We start from the raw sequence: 22,739 nt of genomic DNA, 5'->3' as shown, positions 1-22,739 counted from the left end.
GCACACAGGAATCGTTCCCTCGCATTCTCTTGGGTTGGAAGGGACCTCAGAGATCATGTAGTTCCATACCCCTGCCGTGGGCAGGGCTGCCAACACTGCAGCAGGCTGCTCACGTCTCCCGATGGGCACACAGATCACTCTGGGTGACATTTGGCTGTCAGTAGGGATGTACAGGAATTGTGACCCTACCTGAATGCATTTGGGGATGGCACATTACCCCCGAGCTCTGTGCTATGGGTGTGAGAGCTGATGAACGCGTCGTGCAAGGGGTTATGTGCAGTGCAGTAGCTAAGGTCCCATGTCCAGCCCAGGAAAACATTTGCAACCTTTTAATTCCTCTTCCTCTTTAGACTTCCTTAATGAATATAAATACTTACGAAGGAAAAAAAAGAAAAAACAACACATGACTCAGTCATCCTCCCTACAGACCCACGCTCCAGGTTGACTGGGAGCAGCTCGGGGTGACATCAGCACAATGAGGACACGGACTGCAACGGTGATGGTGGCACAGCTCTTGACTTTGATACCAACCAGGTTTTGGAGCAAACGGTGCTGATATCTGTGCCTCTTATCCCTCCATTCCAGCCCCTCGAGCTGCACCAAGCTGTGTTTTATAGGCAGACCCATGTGATGCAGCTCTTCCAGCGGCGATTTCCTGCAGCCTCTCGCATACGAACCCGGGGCTGGGACACGGAGCAGCCCTCCAGGAAGCTGCGGCAAGAAACAAACCCCAGCCAGATTTCTAAAAATGGTTATAGCTTCAGACAGCAATAGGATGTTCTTCATTCCTCCGCGCAGATGGATTTCTGAGCTTCAGATATAAATACGGCATTGTTGTAGATGGGATATTGTGCTTTGCTCCTCCGGGTCACAAGTTCAGAGTTGTGGCAGTGTTCAAAGAGCAGTGAGTCCTTTATGGCCTCCATAAACGTTCCCCGGCACATTTTGATGGGCAAAGGGTTCGGAGCTACAAGATGTTTCATCATCTTAAACTGGGCTCCCCATTGGGAAGCTCTGGAACAGGTTGCACAAGGAGGCTGTGGATGCCCCATCCCTGCAGGCATTCAAGGCCAGGTTGGATGTGGCTCTGGGCAGCCTGGTCTGCTGGTTGGAGACCTTGCACATAGCAGGGGGATTGGAAACAGATGATCATTGTGGTTCTTTTCAACCCAGGCCATTCTATGAGTCTATGAAAGGAAGGCTGAAATCAGACAACAAAATAAACCCAGCAAAGGAAGAAGTGTTTTCACTCCTGGCTCTTGAACTCAACCATCTTCAAGCTACGGCAGGGGAGATTCAGGCTGGACATTAGGAAGTATTACTTCTCAGAAAGGGTGGTCAGGCACTGGAATGGATGCCCAGGGAGGTGGTGGAGTCACCGACCCTGGGGGTGTTCAAGGAAAGGCTGGATGTTGTGTTGAGGGACATGGTTTAGTGGGAGCTATTGGGAATAGGTGAACGGTTGGACTGGATGATCTTGAAGGTCTTTTCCAACCTTGGTGATTCTATGATTCTATGATTCTGTGATTCTATCTCAGTTTGTTAATGGAAGATTTTCACCTACGGGTTTGACCATCAGATTCAACTTTTAGATCTGTTGCCCAAACAATTCAATGTTAGATTTGCTATCCAAAATTTGTGAGTAAATTCACCCACTTTTTTCAGGCATCACCAACAAAAGTGTTTGCTTACATTTATTTATAACCACCTTGAAACAACACAACCACAAGTGTGGCAGGGGCTGCCCTATTACTATCTCCAAAGTAGTGGAGTCACTGTCCCTGGAGGTGTTCAAGAACAGTGGTGATGTGGCACTGAGGGACATGGCCCGTGGGCATGGGGAGATGGGTTGGGGTTGGACATGGTGATCTTTGAGCTCTTTTCCAACCTCAGTGACTCTGTGATTCACTCTGCTGCAGTTTTTAGGCTGGGGGACATTCAGTTTGAGCAGACACACAGACCTAATACCACGGGTATCTGTGGGATCTTCATGGACCTGAGGATCAGAAGAATTACCTCCCAAAATCTTTACATGCATCAAGTTCAAAAGCAGCAGGCATCTCACTACGTGGGGTAAAAAAACATTACAAAGGGCCTATAGGGTTAGTGTCTGGAGACCCCAAACCAGATTCTTTGGACGAGCTGGGAGAGTTCTGCTCGAGATGCTGCTATTGGCAGGGCAGCAGGACAAAACCTATGGGACTCATCACGCCAGTAGCAAGGTCCCTGCAATGCTGCACGAGGAGTCGTACCATGGGAATTCTGTAACCTTTGGATGCACGGTGTTAAGCCTGAAGATGGAAACTGGAGTCAAAAGTCGTGGACAAAACCGCCCTGTGGATGGAAAATCTACGACCGAACTGCGGTGCCAGATGTTGCACGCAGCTGCAGGGCTTCACTGTAATCCATCACCATAATCCCTTGCAGCCTTCAGACGACCAAACGAAGGAGGCTTTGGTTTTGTTCAGGGGTGTCTGCTTTGTTTCATTGGTGCAGGGTCTGCAGAAGCGGCTTGCTTCTCTGGAGATCTTCTCTGTATCTTCGCATTCCTTGTTTATAAGTACAAAGTATTGCTTTAAATGGTTGGGATGTGTTGGTTTGTTTGGTTTTTTTTATTATTTAAAATCAGATATTTTCAATTCAAATTCACTCATGTCCTTCCCCCCAGGTGAAAGCCAGGTTCCAACCAGGACTGCTTAAACCACTGCCTCCCCACCTGGGCGCCCCATTCCTATCTTACCTGCTATGGTTTGTTCAGTGTCCCTGCCTATTTCAGAGGGTTGGAACTAGATAATCCTACAGGTCCCTTCCAACTCAAACCATTCTATGTTTCAGTGATTCTATGATCTCAGCAGGAACTTCTCCAGTTCATAGATGTGTCCAGGCTGCCAGGACCAGCAACTGCAACAAAATCCCTATGAGCAAGCAGCCGTCTCTATAAGCAAGCAGCTGCGTATTTAAGAGGTGAGAAGACACTCCACCAGCTAATTCCTGTATATATATGGCCTGTATATCACAAGCCCACCTGGAGGCCCTCCTGGAGATGAACACGTGGGAGGCACGAGGGTGAAGGATTAAACTGGAACATAACAGGTTCCCCTGATGCAGCACTGGAACAGGGCTAAATGCGTTTCTTTTTTCCGCTATATCATCTATTTTTATTTATTTTTTCTTCCCTGCATTTATTAGGCACTGAGGAAGTGAAATTTGCTGCTGCAGATCATATGATGGATGGTCAGGCATGAGATGCTCACCAAAGCTGGGCAGTGGGATGCGTCTGCAAGGGCAGGACCTTGTCCTGTGCATAGATGTATCCAGGCTTCCAGGACAAGCAGCTGCAATAAACTCCTCACGTTCCTAAAGAGCAAAGAAATCTGTTTCCCACCTCCTTGGTGTGCTCTAAGCACAGGAAAAAGCAGATTGGGTTCCTTTTTGTGGATGCACTGCTGGCCTGTAGCATTAACAAAAACATATATTGTTTTCCCTGATCTGCTCCTCTTCTCTTGCTATTCTTGTCCGTTTGAATGAAGGCTCTACCTTTAGGGAAACAGGTTCGTAGCAGGGAAATCCTGCACACTCCTAAAGTGTTAAACCATAGCCATGGAGCCAGGCACCATTATAATTCTGGGAGAGTATATTTAAATAGCAAGGAAAGCTGAGCTCGTCCGACTGGATCGTCAGACCACAAGTTCCCCCAAACACAGCTTTGATTTTCCAGTGCAACACACAAAATCCTCTTTTGCTTTCACAAAATGCGTGTGGGATCACGCTCTGTATTGCACAACATGGCTTAGGAAATGATCCCCAGTGTAGTGCAGAGCTGGAGATCGGCACCGAGGAAGGGCTGTGAATATCTCTGGCAGCAGAGGGGGATGAGGAGCATGTGGCTGCCTAGAGCAAAGCAAGGGAGTGGTAGTTGCTCTCCAGCTCTACGCTCAAAGACAAAGAAATCATATGGAATCATAGAATGGCTTAGGTTGGAAGGGGTCTTAAGGCTCATCTAGTTCCGACTCCCTTGCTGTGGGTAGGGTTGCACAACCACTAGATAAGGCACCAGGTCAGGCTGCCCTGGGTCCAATCAGCCTGGTGTTGAGCATCCTTGGAAATGGGGCACCCACAGCTGCTGTGGGCAGTCTGTGCCAGCACCTCACCTGACAACACTGGCAGAATGGATAAAAGCTGAGCACATCTCCCCAGCTCATCACATAACAAGGCTGGAGCTGGGTCACCAACACTGCTTTTATTTTAGCTGTGGGTGGGATGCAGGAGGTTCCATACTTGGGCTATTTTCCAGGGGGAATCAACCTGAGCACTGGGACAACAGGTGGTGGGTGTCATTCTGCCCTTTCCTATCCACAAGGATCACTGAGTCCAACACCCAGCTCCAACCCAAACCCCATAGCTGAGAGCGGTGCCCCAGCACTCCCTGAGCTCCAGCAGTTTAGGATGAACAGCCTGTTCCATGCCCAACGCCCCGTGGGGCAGAACCTTTTCTTAACCCCCATCCTGCCCCTCCCCTGGATGCTCTTGGGGTGCAGAACTGCAGAACTGCCCCATGAGTGACATTAAGGGACGAGCGCAACGTGGAAGCTCTCGGTGGCAACCCATCCAGTTCCCAGCCCCGGCGATGCTTTCGGGGAGGGAAAGCTGAAAAGCAGAGCCCTGCAGACATAAGCCGTGTAGGTAACCAGTAGCAACTGTGCCTAATCCATCAGCAGGACAAAACCACCAGCCTCATTTGCACCCACAGCACGCAGCAGGCCGAGTGTGGCACGGTCGCAGCCGCCGCGCACTGCCTTTCCAGTTTAAGCTTCATTCTGGAGTGGTTTCTCTTCTTAGAAGTATTTAAGTCTGTTTGGAGGAAGAAGTGATTTCAATAGATGAGGCTGGAGTTGATTTGAGTCAAAACGAAGCGCAAATGCTCTTTCCTCAGCGTACACACTCAGTGTGCAAAGTGAATGCATTATAGTTTGCCATACCCATAATATTGGAGAAATTACCAAGAAATCAGCTGCTCTAATGTTTATGCTCTTGACTTTTTTTATTTTTTGTAATAAATTACCAGAAAGAACAGAAAAATACTCCAAATCGTGTTAAAACACTCCGAATCGTGTTGGAAAGCAAAGAATAAAAGCAGCAATTCTCTGTTCCCTATTCAGGGCACAGCACCAAGAAATGCCTCACTGACAGAGGGTGCTGGCATCACAGCAGCAGTATCGTATCACGGGTATGAGCATCAACAGGAATGCATGGCAAGATTGGAAGCAAGGAAGTCTTAGAAAAACATTTTTCCTATTCTCCCTTCATTTAAGAAGCCCGTTGTCTTCACACAGGGGGCTATCAGTTTGATTAAGTGTGATCTCCCTGTGAGTCCATGCTGACTACTCTTGATCACCCTCCTTCCCCCACATGCTTAGAGATGGCCTCCAGCATGAGCTGCTCCATCACCTCTGCAGGGATGGAGGTGAGGCCGACTGGCCTGCAGTTTCCCAGGTCTTTCTTCTGGCCCTTTTTTGAAGACCAAGGTGACACTGGCTTTCTTCCAGTCCTCAGGCACCTCTCCTGTTCTCCATAACCCTTCCAAGATGATGGAGTGACCCAGCAATAGTGTTCACCAGCTCCCATTGGTGCCCATGGATTTATGGACACTACGTTTCCCTGAATGAACTCCAACCTGATCCTCCTCGACTAAACAAAGTCCTTCTCTTTCCAGACTTTCTGGCCTAGGAGACCAGGGATTCCTGAGGGCTGGCCTTGGCAGTGAAAAATGAAGGTGGCGTTCAGTGTCTCTGCCTTTTCTGTACTCTCTGTCCCCAGGGATCCTGACCCATTCAGAAACAAGAGACACCCAAACTACAGAGAGAAACCTTATCAACATTTGTTTGGTGAAGGAGGACAACAGGTTGCCCAGAAAGGTTGTACAACCTCCATCCTTGGAGGTTTCCAATGGATGAAGTCCTGAGCAACACAATCCTGCCCTAATGAGGTTGGTTAGAGACCTGAAGAGATGCCCACTAACCAGCTTACCTGTTCTGGAGTCAAAGACTACGGAGATCGTCTAGTCCAACCATCCACCCACAACCACCAAGCCTATTGCCCAATAACCCTACCTTTCCAAGCATCCAGTGATCAGTCAAAGCATATGCCATAAAGCCAGCCTGTGATGCTATAAACACACAAAAATTTGGATCCACAATCTCAGAAACATCCCAGCACCATCCAGATCACGACATGAAGTCCCCTCCTTTTGACTTCACCCTTTTTCTTTCCTATGAAAGTGGTGAGGTGCTGGAACAGGCTGTCCAGAGAGGCTGTGGATGCCTCATCCCTAGAGGTGCTTAAATCCAAGTTAGAAGGGGCACTGGGCAATCTGGTCTGGTATTAAATGTGGAGGTTGTTGGACCTGCCTGCAGCAGGGGGATTGGAGCTTGACCATCCTTGAGGTCCCTCCCAACCCAAGCCATTCTGTGATTCTCACATTCCCCTCCATGAAACATCACTCTTCCAGTGCTGTCAATGCAAACAGGCTGTTTCCCCTCAGGCAAAGCCCACGGAGATTGCCAAAAAGAAAAAAAATCCTCTTGATTATTTCTGTCGCTCTTTGAACAACACCAGCTATTGTCAGAAAGCTGTTTGCAGTGTTTTAAAGCCCTGAATGTCACATTGAGAGTCTGGTCGTGTCAGTAGGAAAAGCCTGCTGCTGCCACGACCCAGCACAAAATGCTTTATTGAAGGCACCCCAAGCTCAGCAACACCGAGCCGGGCAGAACCAAAAAGGAAGCTGGTGGGTGTGACAGCCACGTTTTATGTAACAGTACTGAAAGAAGCAGAAAACGGTTGAGTTTTTGTGTTTTTTTGGGTCTTTTTTAATTCTTATTTTGGCGCAGTGGGGTAAAAAACAAGGCTCGGGGTGAGGTAAGAAAGCTTCGGCTCGCTTTGGGAGGAGTTTGGGAGTGCTTAGGGGCGATGGGAGCCCTTCCCAGCAGGACTCGGTGTGGACACAGCTTTGTCAGAGCGCTGTCGAGAAAACAGGGCTGGCCCTGCCACCAAGCAGCCTGCTTCCTGCTGTGCTACAAGGGGAAGCAGGGCTCTGTGACTGTGCAAACAAAGCAAACCTGCAGCTCCCACCATTCCTCTCCAGGAACAGGAGTTCAGGAGTGCCGCCCGACCACTGCAAACCCCAGAGAGAAAAGCACCAGGCTGTTCTCCATGGTGTGTAATGTTAGGAAGCAAAACTGGATGGGCTGCAATCTTCCCGAGTGCTCCTCCGCTGCACCCCGAGTGCTGCGTTTCAGGTTACTTCACCCGCTGTACCTGCAGGAATTGCTTCCCAAAGTGCATTTATTTCTATCGCTTCCGCTGACACCTGGCTCTCGCATCAAGCCTTTCATCTGCAGGTCTTCAAACCATCCCGCAAAGAAAGCAAGTTGTCACTTCCTTCCCCCTCCCACACCCCCGTGCACCAATGAGGGAGTTATAAGCCAAGTGAAACAATAAATATCACCCAACAAAAAGGGGGAATGCAACCAGCAATAGAAAGGCTCCCATAGAATCACAGAATGGCCCGGGTTGAAAAGGACCACAATGATCATCTGGTTCCAACCCCCCTGCTATGTGCAGGGTCGTCAACCACCAAACCAGGCTGCCCAGAGCCACATCCAGCCTGGCCTTGAATGCCAGCCTCCCATAGGACTCCAACCTGCAGTGCCCATGGAATCCATCCCTTCCCTGCTCAGGAAGCAGCTTCTCACTGCTGCGCATGCACCAACGCTCCTCCCAGCGTTGGCATCCCCACCTCTCCCATCTCATGGCTCTGCTCCCCATAAGCAAACAGGCAGGCATTAATCCTGCATGTATCACCTCATCTCCCCGCTAACACCCCATTCACCATCCCTCACACGGGGACCTCGAGGCATTTTAAGCCCTATCATCTTATCTCCTCCGCAATCTCAATTCGCTGTGAAAATATTTGGTGAAACCTATTAAGGGATTTCTTGATAGAGGAGAGCAGATTCTACCATTATTTCTTCCCACGCAATTCTCCCTATCTGATAAAGAAAAGGCAATGGCAAAGTTTGTTTAAATATAACCCAGTGCTGCTCCCATTATCTTTGAGGTCCGCATGGTTTTTTTTTCCAGCAATACCATCACGCCGTTGTATAAATCAACTTGATTTATTTTTCCCTCCTATTTTATGAGCAAAGGCTTTTACTATTCCTTTCGATGCATCACGGTGATTAAGTACCTTCCTACCGGAAAGCCAGTGCTGCCAAGAGACCTGCAGCTTCCAGTCCTGAAGTCTTTCACTAAACACAGCACTGAACCCTTTAAACATCAGAGGATGAGAACATCTAAGGGCATCAGAAGCACCGATGGCTTCACGGAGTTGTAGAATCACAGAGCCACAGAATGGTTGGGTTGGAAGGGACCTTGAAGCCCATACAGTTCCAACCACTGCTGGTTGCCACCCACCAGCTCAGGCTGCTCCATGAATAAGGCAGAAGGGTTTTAAGGCATGCTATGTGCACAGCCCGCCCCAAACAGCTCCAGATGACATAGAAAACATAAGGAAACCCAAGCAATGCTTTTCCTAATAAAAATACTATGAGCTCCTATAATAACGGCCTAGAGAGAACTTGGTTTTCTCCCACTAAACCCTCTCCCATTTCCCCTGTGGTTTATGTTGGCACACGTTATTTTTGCACAAACTCTAGGAAAGCAGTTGCAGTTCTATATTCTTAAAGTTGAATAAAATATTTGTGACAAACTCCACTTTTCCCACTGTTTGCAGCCCAATTACTACAAGCACCGTGTCCACGGTCCCCATAAGGGCTGGCACCCTGACGCCGCATCTTGAAATCATTGCCAAGCCAACGCTGCTGCTTAAAGTCATCACAACAAGAGTTCTACAGAATAAAACTTTTTGGGAAAGCAGCAGGTTTCACCTTCTTTAGACACTGAATAACCTTACAGAACAACCCACGTGACGCTCTGCTCCCTCCCTGTTGTAAGACTGATCGATGGCAATGCAAAAGCTCACGCGCTGAATCTGCTCAAAGTATTTTGTCACCAAAATATTTGTACCACAATTTTCTCTCCACTTCAAAAACGAACATATAGAATTGTTAAGGCTGAAGAAGGCCTCAAAGATGCCCATATCCAAGCCCAACCCATCCCACCATGCCCACTGACCACGTCCCTCAGTGCCACATCTCCACAGCTCTTAACACCTCCAGAGATGGCGACTCCAACATTTTCCTGGGCAGTCAGTGCCAGTAACCAACTACTCTTTCTGAGACCAAATCTACCAGATTGGGTTAAGTAAAGCAGAAAAATTGTGATAGAGACATGGGAATTTCAGTGTAGGGATTTTAAAGTTGCATTAGAACAACTAAACAAGAAGTCTTGTTCTACGTGCATTTGGTGATCCCATCACCAGGTACTATATTAGGTGTAGAGTGGATACCTTTGGCTTTGGAGGCACTGTGCCTACTTTAGTTGCAGCTTTGGGAAAGATAACCCAAAGTTCAGCTCTTGTAGGTTAAATTTAAGACGTAAAAGCGAAAATAAAAGAGGAAGAGGATTTACAGGGTTAAAAAAAAATAGGTGCAATTTTAAATTACTCAATGCAACACAGACCTGGTGGAAGATTGCAGCAGAATCATTGAATCACCAAGGTTGGAAAAGACCTACAAGATCATCCAGTCCACCTGTCCTCCTATCACCAATCTTCTCACTAAGCCACGTCCCTCAAGACAATGTCTAAACATTCCTTGAATCAATCTCAACAAAGGCATAAAACTCATTATTATCCTTGGGCTTGCATCACCTCCACCTCTCATGTGCCCTTTGAGCAACTATTTCAATCCAGTTCTCTCATGAAAAGAATTCACTGCACCCAACGCCAAGGCAAGGAGAAAGAATGAATTAAAAATCCAAATAAAGCTTTTTCTGCTTCTTTTTTTTCTTGTTGCTTTTCCCTTCCATGTAATTGCAAATGACAAACATATCTGTGGTTTACAGAGGAGGCAATAAATTAAAACAAGTCACAAATCAGACCAAAAAAAGATACTTAAGTCATTCAAACCACCACCCCAGGATGGCTTTGGCCCCATGGGATGCATCTCAGTTTTGTGAAAGGCTTGAAAGCCCTGAACTGAGGAAGCACAAAATGAAGAGCTCTCTTAGAAGTTGTTTCTTTCATAACTCAGCCAACTCTCTGGTGCTCCGTGAGCACAGCCATTCACGCCCTTTGGTTTGGTTGCAGGAAAAGCAAACGGCCTTCAGCAAAGAAGTCTTTCATTTGTGAACACAACTTAAAAAAAAACCAAAGTTTGAGCATCTGCAAAATGGCTGCATGCGTTTCTTTTGCAACCAGCCAAAGAAGATGGCTGTGAAATTGCTGTTGATAGAACATCAAGCTGATTGGTCCTCAGGATGATTTTAACTTTAAATTGGTACAAAAATACATATCTCAACTCATTAGGAAGCTGAGGGCACCAGTAACCTCACATCAGAGGTGAGTTTCTCTGAACCAGGTTATCATAAATAGTTCCTGTGCTTCAGCCAGGTTGAAGCCCATCCAGATGGATGCCTCTTGAAGCACAGGGCTCAGTTTCACAGCATCTCCATCTATTAAGACCCAGAGGACTTCCCAGCGTGGTTCAAGCAGGAGAACACTCCAGAGCTCACGTGCAGGATCTTTTCAGTGGGCAAATCCAGGATGGAGGCGATTTCTGCTGCCATCTCCCCACATCACAGATGTGACAGCAGGACAATAGCATGAATAATTTTTGTTACTCAATCGCTGCTGAAGGAAAGCATTTGGAGTCTAAATTAGGAACGCGAAAACGATTAACATTAGCATTAACCTCAGCTCCACCCTAATTGCACTACATAAAAGCAGACGTAACAATTACAAAGATAACATTGTGTGTCATAAATATCGCACACAGGAATACAGCAGTCACAGCATTCGTTTCCTGACCTGGGAAAGCTGCTATAATTGTAGAGCCTTGTGCTCACAGAGGACTCGGGTTTGGCCGCTGGTTGCCAACAGGCATTGGTTGCTGTGATTTTCCCACCACTCTCTTCCAACTCTTCGTGTTCCCAACCAACGCTGCGTCAACGCGTGGCTCTGAGCTCTGCACAATGTGGTTCAGCAGGAATTTCGTGTTCTTGCTGGAAACAAACGAAGCTCATCCCAAGCCAGACGCGGAGATGCGAAGCAACTGAAGCAGAATTTGTGTGCGCTGGTTTGTGGATGCACATTTCTCTGCTAAGGGTATCTAAACTGAAACCATCGGCAGCCCTGCTCCATTCAGACAGAAGCTCAGGAGTCCATCTTGGCTCCATGTCATTCAGCTGTCAGACCACACAAGGCTGAGGTTTGCCGTCCTTAACCCTGCCTCCTGGGGCTGGTGGTGATTAATACAAAGCCACAGAAGCCACCACACCCCCTCGGATGGGAGCTTTGTCTCACTGACAGCCATCCTTGCAAGCAAAATTCTCCCCAGTAATCCCCTCTCCTTTTAATTTAAGCCTCCCAGATGACAAATACGGAAAGTGTAAATGGTTCCTCCCTCCCAAAGAGCCCCTAGAGATGCAAAGACTGAAAGAAATAAAAACAAAAATAAAAGCCAGTGTATTCCTCAAGTCCTGCCTTTAGAAAAGAGCCTTTCCTCTCAGTGAAGCCTCCTCCAGTCAGTGAAGCCTCCTTCCAGCTCTAAACGCTTTTCATCCAAGTACAGAGAAGGTTAAAAGCAACACGTTCGCTCAGTTTGACATTTCCCAATTAAAGTTAAGGGATGACAGTGACTCCCATGAGCAGCACTGGAGAAGGGACGAGTTCTCCAATGTGGAAACGCCAATATTTTTGGATACTCCCAATTGCTACTGTATAAGCTGTTAGCATCTCTCTTATCCCAGGGGCAAACTACTGCCTTGGGTCTCTTCTCAGTTTCATCTTCACTTTCTAGCCAGCAAGAACAATCAGTTCCACATCAACACTCCTCTTTCCTCCTTAAGCTCTTTTATAAATTATACACGGGATTTTATTTTCTGGGCCATTTCTGTGGAGCTCCTCTGGTTGTGTTTTTTCTCCTGAACCAGGATTCCCTCTGGAGGATCCGCTGCTGGCAACGCTCCTTCTGCTGCAATGCAGCTTGCTTGCAAGCCTCCCAGAAGGGTTCCAAGGGTGAAGCTGAACGCTGCCTACTCCCTAGCAGCACTGCACTTGACGATAAATACCTCCCTCATTAGCATGCTGAGCTTCATTAGTTCTGCTGCTTACCACCTAAAAGCATTCAAGTTGTGCTGAATTTCCAATTTCACAGCTTGCAGCGTGGTGCATTAGATACTTGAGGGTCTCCAGCCGTGGGGCACTGACAGCATTTACAGCGTTTTAAGTTTGCGAGCTGCTGGCTGTAAATCTGCTAATGTCTGTAAAAGAGGCAGCATGAGCCTCCGAGTGAACAAAGAAGCCATCCATACATTCCCTAAGAGTTATAGGCAGCAGAGGGGCAAAATGATTGCCCAGCATCACTCACACGGTGTTGGTGACTTCGTGACCTCAAGTGGGAACTCGGTGTCATCCTACAGACGTGGATTACCCAGCAGCAGGGAAGAAGTCAATCTACACTACAGAACACCATCAAGCCTGGGAAGCGCTCTGATCTCTCCATTCAACCTCCCTGCTTCTCAATTTTCACAGCACTTGCAAAATTGGAAGACTTTGATGTTCTCTGAATGTGGCTGCGATCGCTTGATGGTTCATAAGGCTCTTTGGGACAGAAGGGTAAGTGCAGGCTGTCTTCTGTTACCACTCTTGGATCCTCAGGAAACTAAGATGAACAAACATAACTTTGCTCACTGTTAGGTGAAAATAATGAATAACAAGCAATACGTGGAGCTTTTCAGCACTGATGATGCACACGTTTGTATTCAAAGGGCAGTTCAAGCAGAAAGGCGTTGTGGACAGCAAACGGCTCAAAGGAGGACTTGTAGTTGGTTTCCCTCAATGCATACACAGCATTATGGCTTTACAGGCATTTCATGGATTAATTACACAGAATAATTATCTCATGGTGAAGTGCCGATCTGGAATTAAAGAGATTAGTGTTTGGGTCTCAGCTCTAGAAGTTCTCAGCCCTGGGGAAGTCGTATCAGCTCTGCATCTCGCCTTTCCATGAAACCTCCTTGGCATGACTGACTGAAGAACCTGAGTGAAGATGCCAGAGGGAAAGACCATTCCAAAGACTTTCTTTATCCCCTTTATATCTGCTATGAGGCACTGACTTTGTCTAGTCATGATTCTTTGAAGGAAGGCCTTCCATCTTAAAGGATATAAAACAAGCTTGTGTTATCCTTTAAATATTATCTACTGGTGAAGTACGATTTCCACAAATGCACCAGAGCATCATTTGAGTTGGAAGAGATCTATAAAGGTCATCCAGTCCAAGTCAAAGATGCACAGAGCAATTTCAGCACAGTAACACATTTGATAGCATTATTATAATGTGTCTGTAGGCACAAAAGGTTGATCAGAAAAAAACCTGAAGCCAGTTCTTGGCCTAAGATCACTCTAACACAGAAGGGCATGGCAAGAAAAACTGCCCCCATACAGGTTTTCATGTCTGTATGTTGTGGTCTCCCTGATTTGGGGTCCTTACACATGGCTGTTCTTTTTGTTTCCTCAGCTCACATCACAAAATCCATTTCATTTAACCATCACAATGGATTCATTTGTAATTTAGTTAATCCACACTGGCTTGCCCGTTATACTCCAAGTGTCTAACATCCGGCCTTTGTTAGCTTGGTTGTCTACCTGTTCCTCTATAAAGAAAAGGGACATCCAAGACTTCTCAGAATTGCCTTTTTGCTTCTGAGAAGCTCATTCAGCATGCAAAGTTGGGCTGGCAACCTCACCATTGTCCCAAACCCAAAACGCAGGCCAGATTTTGGTGAGGATGAAAAGGAAGGGAAAAGAGTGTGGGTAGAAGAAAAAGTTCAGTCGTGTTTCAGAGTGGCTGTTTTTTGCTTTTGAATCTAAAGCCAAAACTTCTATTGAATTCAAATTTGTGCTGTGCAGTTTGAAGAACATTCCTCCGCCATGACAGGATACATCCAGCACGGGACACGAAGAAGCATTTGCTTTGTGTTTTGGTGGTAACATCTGCGTCATCCAAAACACAAAAGCTGTCATCATCTGACCCCGACAATAGGTGACAGCCACAACCACCAAGCCTTCCTCCCACACCCAGCACCAAATTGCACTGGGAGGGCTGCAAGGAGAAACCTCGCTGGGAGGACGCAAATCCCACAAGGTTTCAACCCAGCATTTTTCCATCAATCTCCAACTGCCTTGAAAACATAATTAACATCACTTGTCTTTTGATTTTATCTCCATTTTCTCAGGTTGTAGGCTATCTGGGAGAGCTCTGGGTACATACATGTGGGTATGCACACCAGCACGTGCAGCTACTTGCCTGCAGTTACCAGCTTCTCAGTGCAGCTGCTTTTCTCAGGGCCTCCTTGGAAAACACAATGTGGTAAAGAACCTTAGGGAAATCTTCCTTCTTAACCCCGTGCAGTCACTGATAAAAAGATTTTTGCTCCCATTGTATCTCGCTGATACAGATGAGCTCAAATCAATGGAGCATTCAAGCTCAGGCTGAGCGCCCCGCATTCCCCAGTGTATTCTGACAAACTGCTCTCATGGGGATTTCAGAGGTGATAAAATGGCCCTTGGAGTAAGGGAAAGATTTTTCTTGCTTTCTGAACATAATTGTTAAAGTTTTCTGAAAAACTGAATGATAATACTCTGAGAAAGTGATGGACATCCATACAAAAAAAAAGACCAAGACAAGTCTTACCCAGGCTCGAGGCTAACTCCCAATCCAGGCTATGTCCACAGCTGTCTCTTCTCCATGTACTCTTCTGAAATCACCCCCATTTGCTGTGAGATTTACCAGAAATAAGACATTTTCTATGCACAGGAAGGTCTTGGTGTACCACAAGAGGTGCAGGCAGGCAGGTGAGCTGCACAGCAGAGGGTGCAGACACAGAAGAAGAACATCAGTTTTAAGAAAAATGATGACCTTATAGGGTAGGTTGAGCACTGATCTGAAGCAGAGAACTAGAACATATGTTGTCAAAGGGTTAGAGAATTCTATGCAAGAGAAAAAAAACAAAATGTTTCAGTCTTAAAGAACTTCCCTTTTCAGTGGAAAATTGCTTGCTACGAACTTGGACAGAAGTTTCTGAGCCAGCCCAGGCGGGGGTTCACCTACATATCCAAGCCAGAAAGGCCAAGAATAAAGCATCCAAACATGTCACCCTGCCAAAACCTCCGTGGTTTATCATCCTGAGTTCAACTTGAGACCTCCAACTCTGCTAAACATGGAAGAGTTTCCAAGAAAGCTCTGTTGGCAATGATCCTCAAATGCAGCTCCTGACCTGCAGCTCAGCTTCTTCGTGGATTCTGAAGGAATCATCCTTTCTGCTAGCCTAAGACTGAAATACCACAGCTTTTGAACAATGTGCTGCATTACTCTAAACATGACTATTTGTGGAAGCCTGGTTGCTGAAGGACGAGGCACCAAGCTGAGCCCAGCCGTGCCCCAGAAAACACTGGACTTCCTGGCCAGCTCTGTGCAGCACCCACAGTGCTTCCTTCCTACCCTGCTGGGATCAGAGAAGTCATTCTTTTGGAACAAGCTGTGCAAACCCAGGAGTGGCAGGGTGAAACTTTCCTGACCAGGGTAGAGTGGGGCAGGCACCAAACCCTAGGGATCCAGCAGGACTGAGCAAGTTTCACCCCTCAACAACGCCCTGCAATGCGATGCTGCAGCTCAAGACAGGAGGTACTGATGGATGTTAAAAGAACAGAGCAGTGTTCAAAGAATCACAGAATCACTAACGTTGGGAAAAGACCTCTAAGATCACCAAGTCCAACCCCAGTCCATCCCCACCATCCCACTGACCACATCTCTCAGCGCCACATCCCCACAGTTCTTCAACACATCCAGGGACAGTGACTTCACCACTCCCCGTGCAGCTGTGCCTGTGCCTGACCACTTTTTAGGAGAAGAAATGATTCCTAATATCCAGTCTGATGCTCCTCTGGCATAACTTGAGGCTATTACCTCTCATCCTATCACTAGTTATCTGAGTGTTGTTGCTTTCGTAACCATGAGACCACTCTGCACAGAGGAGCTGTCCAACCTGAGAGCACGAGGACACTTGGGATCCCAAAGCTTCCAGTGAGAAAAACCAATGAGGTTTTAAACTTTCTTACCTGCACACTGCAAATGCAAACTCCCTAGGTTTGCCACTGCTACACCCTATGGTAAATCTGAGCAGGAATATATGAGTGACATTGCTAAAAAAGTAGCCTGTGACGAGCAAACGTGACCAGAGAAAACAGTGCCCAACAAGAGTAGGGATACGTCTACAGGATTCCTTTCTGTATTCTTCTTGCAGTAGTTTTCCACCATAACATCCAAAACGGAATGCTTTGTTATCTGAATCAAGGTGAAACACTAAAAAATAACCCATAAAACAGTGCTGTAACACTGCCAGGTGGTAATGGCTATTTCACAGCCACAGAGTGAAAAGCCACTCAGCCCAATGCTCCTCTCCAATAGCCCATGAGAGTCAAAAAGCCCAGCAGGATCTATGTGACACAGTAACAGCATCCACTGCTGTGCTTGGTCTAACAGCTCACAGTACCTGAAACAGCAGAACGAGCCCAGTAGGAGCCAAGCAGAACAGAAAATACACGTAGTAGAACAGTATGAAATTCCTTTGAGTACATATGCACACATACACACACACTTCTAGACCTGGAACGCATTGCTAAGCATCCCACAGATTCAAAGAGAAGCATTTAGTCACCCATGAAAGCTACAACTCTCTTCAGTTTGGAACAGAGGTTATCACACCAGGTTTGCAAAAGAATTCAAAGAATTTCTGCATGAAACCATAAATTGGTCAAGTTTGTGAAGCTTGCTGTGTCAACAGGAACCTACGTGAAAGTTTTAAGGAAATAGCAAACCACATACACAAACTTCATCTCTAGACAGTGTGAATCTGCATACATAAAAGCCACAGCAACAAAAAATGCTTTGGAAAAGCCCTGTTTATAAAAATCTCCCCATTTCAAACACACATCTGAATTTGCTATACAATCCTAGAAGAACTTCAATCACAAGAACTGTCCACAGCCTCCCTGCTGGATGCTGGTTTTTAACTCACTATCATGCTGAGTAACATTGCTTCTTATTTCATGACCTTCCTTCTTACTCCATGACCCTCCTTTCATCAAAGAGGCTCTGTTCTTCTTTCCTCTCTTCCTCCTTAACAAATCTATTCACACCAGAATTATGCAACATCTGTGCCCAGGTAATTTCAACCTAATGCTGGTTTGTATGACCAAGAAAAAAAATAGCCTTATGAAAAACCCTTTTCAAAATAGAGCAAATATTAACATCCAACTCTGTACAACTTGCAGCATGAACTAAAAGTTCCAAAAATGACAGATTCATTCAAGGAAAAGTAAAATACTAGACTCTCATGAAGGTTTGCATCAAATCAAAGCCTTAGAAAGCTTAGTTCATCATGAACAAACTTGGGGAAAACAGAGTGGCTGCTGCAAGGCTTGGAGGTGTGAATCCACGAGACTTCTGCAAACTCTGCACCATCAAAGGCCAGTGTTGAGCTACAGCAGCCCCAGTTTCACATTCAAAGCACCAGGGTCACACTGTACCTTAGCAGGGACGCTCATCCAACTGTTCACCTCCTCAGTGCAATGGCCAAAGCTCTTCTGTTTGGTATCCAATCAGGACGACGATGAGTAGCACACAATCAATCCTTATTAAGGCTGATGATTATCCTCGATGCGCCCTGGGAGAGAGAAACACCTGGTTACTGGCTTGTGCCAAGCTAAGTGAGCCAGCTCTCACAGATCAGCCACTTCAAGCAAATTATTTCTTTTTTTAATTGCCCCCAAAGGTTTCAACTTCACTGTGAATGATGGGGGCTGTTCTCACACAACAGATCCTGAACATATAAGAAATATCAAAGTCTGCCTATGGTCTCCAGCTGCATGTTCCAAATGGAAGGTGACTTCCAGATTCTCTCTGACTGGTGGCATCCTAGTAGAGATTCCAAGGCATTCATGAGTAAGGAAAGCTTTTGTGTGCATTACTTGGAAAAAGAAGTGAAATAACTACCAGCTGCATTAAAAATGCTCACAAATTTAAGGAGAAAAGAGGAAAAGGCTCAAACCCACTGGCCAATCTGAAGCTTTTGTGTTTATATACTCTCTATTTGAAGGAGTGTAATCAACCTCAAGACTGTGAAGTACCATGATTGTATTTGAATGATGTTGCATTTCAAGCGTAGATAACAAAGCCTGGATTTTAAGAAAACTTTAGTTCTGATGTAGTTCAACTTTTGAGTTTTGTCAGCTATGAGATCCTACTGTCTAAAATTGTAGCACAGTGTTTATAAGGTATACTTGTTATTTAAATTTATTTGCAGCCTTCCAGTATTAATGGCAGCTTATAATCAGGAGGGAGACCAGCTTTTTATGCCAGTAGATAGTGACAGGACAAGGAGGAATGATTTTAAACTAAAAAAGGCAGATTTGGGTTAGGTGTTAGGAGGAAATGTTTTACTTTTAAGGTGGTGAGGCCCAGAAAAGCTGTGGGTGTCCCATTCCTGGATGTGCTCAAGGCCATGCTGGATGGGGCTTTGGGCAATCTTGCCCACAGCAGGGGCTTAGATGACAATATTTAGCTAGATGACAATATTTAGGTCTCTTCCAATCCAAGCCATTCTATGGTTCCATGATTCTATGAATAAATCCATGGACTTCTAGCACTACAAACTAGAGGTAACAGGCTTACATTGTACCAGAGGAGGTTCAGGTTGGATATTAGGAAACACTGCTTCTCACAAAGAGCAGCCAGGCGCTGGCACAGCTACCCAGGGAGTGGTGGGGTCACCATCCCTGGGGGTATTCCAGAACTGTGGAGATGTGGCACTAAGGGATGTGGTATGGTGGGGTGGGATGGGGTGGGCTTGGTCATTTTACATGACTGGATCTTCCAATCTTAATAATTCCATGATTATATTAAGTACATCTGGAAGTACACCATACTGCAGAAGCCAGGTAGAGTAAGAAGAGCTGAGACCATTTGGGGTGTAGCCCAATGTTATCCACTCAGTTAATAAACCAGGAGCCTACCAAATGAAAAATTAGTCCTGAAGTGCTCTGTTTTACAGACAGAACAACAGAAAGAACATACATTGCTTGGCCTAATGCTGAAGAAATCTCCAGCCATATCAGATTTTGCATCCCAAACTACTCCACTTAACCCTAAACACAACTTTGTTTTATCTTCTCTAGACAACGTAAGGTTTGGGAGCAGCACCGGGACCTTCTACTGGGCCAGGCAGAGCCTCATCTCAGGCACTGTGTGCAGGTTGGGCACCACAATATATAGACATCAAACTATTAGAGAGCATCCAATGGAGGGCTATGGAGATGGAGAAGGGTCTGTAGGACAAGGCGTGTGAGAGCTGATCTCCAATCTAAGGGAGGAGGTGAGTGGCTCTTCTGGAGCTGTGAGTAAGTTAGCAAGGAGGAATGAAAACAAAAACAATTCCCCTGAGCTGGTGGAAGAGACAAGTGGATTATTCCCTTGGCAACGAGTTTAATGGGACCCAGTTATTTTCTCAGCCATTCAGTTCTACACACGTTCAGTTTCTGTGTGTTGCTCTTCCCAGTTTTAGATTTCATTTTCAACCAGAGCTCACCACACCTCCCACACATCTCAACACCAAACCACACAAGCTGCGTTGTGATGAGGCCGGGTTGGTCTGAGATAGCTCAAACACCTCTGCTGCTTTTATATTGATTTCATTTTTGTACAGTGATTTAAAGGGAGAGGAGAAAAAGAGTAACTTTGGGACTGCAAAGAGCAACGGTGCGATTAGAAGGATCAGTCGTGTCTGCAGAGTCTTATTACAAGTAATTTATATGCAAGCAAGAAAATATTCCCTATTTTCCTAGGAAAATGCCAGATTCCATAGTGATTTACACGCTTTGCAAATCTCATTGACTTCACAGGGAGAGCCTGCAGTATAAATCACTGGACTGCAGCCTCCCAGCAACGTGGAGTAATCCCCTCGTATTTCACCTTCCACAAATCCTATCTCCAAACAGGTTCTATCACTAAGACCCCGTGTCCCCAGCCACAGACATGCAGCATACAGGCAACTTACCAGACCTCAGCTCCCCTATAACACAGAATTGCAGTTGGCATTTGCTCTGGGATGGGGCCAAGCAGTCGTTTACAACAATAGGGCAAATATTACAAATAGAGAACAGAGGGAAGAAGGTGAGAAAAGTTACCATTGATTTGAGTATGGGGGAAAAATACCCACACCCTTCCTGAGGCCAGAAACACTGAAGCTTTTTAGAGTGGCTTATTTGAAACAGCTATGGAAAAAGGATCGATGCTTGAGCAATTTAACCATAGCAGATAAACTGTTCCCTCAGACCCAAACTGGAAGGGTTTTCCCCCAGTTCTAGCTGTGGTCCATTAACCCATATTCCCTCCCCACTCAAGCCTTAGCTGTTTCACAGACTCTCACGGCTCCAATGTTCTATTTTAAATGGGCAATTTTGACACATTAAAGCTAAGCAGTTACACTTTTATTACCCTATTATACAGCACTGTGACAGATTTCCCTAAAGAGCTGATGGTAAATCACAGCCCAATTACGGGTGGGTAAACTAATGAGAACAAGAGAGAAATACATGGGGAAAAGCCACGATGACTTCACGGCGAGACCTCACCCATGACACAGGGCTTTGTGGGGCAGCATGCAGCGTTCAATGAGCCATGAGTTTTCACTATGCTTCTGGACAAGGTTTGGTTTTTCAGCCTCCAGAAAGTTGCCCCAAACCCATCCTCTGATACAACTGAGGACATCTGATTATAGTTGGTTGAATGCTTTCCACCAACGTCACCTTGCTCAGATGATGGATGCGATCAGTTTCCCAGCTCAGCCCAGTCAATGTGGGCTTGGGATAACCCCAACCCATGCACAAGGGAAGGGTTATGAAAGCAGATGCTCAAGGCCAATGGAAAGGAACCCATTGGAAGGTCCAGCACTGGGGCACCGTGCTCCTCTCCCTTCCATCTGTATTAACAAAGCCAGGAACATGTTACAGAGGAGGCTTTAAAAACCCCCACGGAGCTGCCAAAAACATCAAATTAGAGCACAGTCAGAGCTCATAATAAATTCACCCAAGTGAACCACACTATTGTTTAGTTACTTTCTTGGGTGAAACCAAAATGATGAAAGTAAAGGTCTACCAACAATTACACCCAAAATGCTTCTTGCCCTTGCACGAATCTCTATTTCATTTGGGTTTCAGTGGTAGGTGGGCACACAGATCACAACTTGTGAGAGATAGATTACTGCTGCTAAAGTGGAGCACCTTTACACCTTTCCTTCCACCCTTACAAAAAGCACTAAAAATGCCATTCTGAAAGAGCTTTGCTTAAAAACCATCCCAGCATTCACAGTGGCAGGTAGAAATTTCAAAAAAAAGTTAATTCAAAGCAGCAAGAGAGCAATTATCTGGCCATTTCTTGTTTGGACGCCACTGTATCCACCAGCAAGCTGTGATCATGAAGTGCTCTGTGATTCAAATTTAGCTGGATTTCTGCAGCTACTCATCTCCCTACAGAAGGTTCAACCCATCGCTGAATACTACAGGGAAACCTGAATCTCCCTGTGTCACAGAGTCACTGAGGTTGGAGAAGGCCTCTGAAATCACCCAGTCCAACCCCAACCCACCCCACCATGCTCACTGACCACATCCCTCAGTGCCATATGGATCTGGAACACCTCCAGGGATGGTGGCTCCATCACTCTTCGGAGAGCTGTGTCAGTGCACATCTTGTGGAAAAGACATTTTTCCTCATATACAACCTGACTCTCCCATGGGACAACTTGAGACCATCCCCTGTCATCACAGTTAACTGGAAGAAGAGACCGACCCCACCAGCAGGAATGGATTACTCGTGGTCACAAGTTGGAAGTAAAATTAACCTTTGAAGGCCAGCATGTCCCAGGAGAGCAGGTCAGACCCAACTCACTCCTCTGCACAGTGGCTTGGAATCTGCTGGCCTCTCTACTTCCATCACCCTGGTAATTATTTTAATTTGCAGCTTCCTGATCTTGGCAGAGAAAGTCTTAAGAGCCCAATCAAGAACAATTAAATGCAAGAATGAAACGAAATAAGGCGCCAAAAAGGGCTGATGTCTGCTCCTCTACCCTTTAAGTTGAATGAAAGATTAAAAGCTCAGCTTACAAGCTCCCAAGCAAACCTATAGAGGAGGGCACCATCAGAAGAGAGATCTCAAAAGCCAACTATACGTGCAGCTAAGCTCTGCTAAAGCCCCAGGATGCAGCCCTGCTGTCCCCATGAGCTGGGAGAAGCGATGGCTCAGCCATCCTTCCCAATGCCACGATGCTAAGCAGCCAACCATGCAAGTTTCCACATCACAAAATACACAGGGTTAATGCACCCATCCAGGAAGGAATTCTGGGGATGCTCCTCTTTCTCAGGACTCCTCACAGGTTTCATTTTAGGATATTCCCCGGCTCTTGTTATTGCCTGGCACCTTGTTTGCTCATGCTCTGCCTAAGCTGCC

The 22,739-nt window shown here is 46.2% G+C and overlaps 1 protein-coding gene across 2 annotated transcripts in view; it reads right to left on the bottom strand.

Annotated features, from left to right (window-relative positions):
- The window catches only part of PTPRA (protein tyrosine phosphatase receptor type A), a 553,533-nt gene that overhangs the window by 516,957 nt on the left and 13,837 nt on the right, over positions 1-22,739 (bottom strand). For both annotated transcript variants that reach the window (XM_048943627.1, XM_048943626.1), the window contains exon 2: positions 17,768-17,904. The gene's annotated coding sequence lies outside the window, so the exon portion shown is untranslated. The remainder of the gene's footprint in view (positions 1-17,767; positions 17,905-22,739) is intronic.

This window comes from Lagopus muta, chromosome 4 (genome assembly GCF_023343835.1).
Source record: "Lagopus muta isolate bLagMut1 chromosome 4, bLagMut1 primary, whole genome shotgun sequence".
Classification (NCBI taxonomy): domain Eukaryota; kingdom Metazoa; phylum Chordata; class Aves; order Galliformes; family Phasianidae; genus Lagopus; species Lagopus muta.
This window is presented reverse-complemented; position numbering and strand designations above follow the sequence as displayed.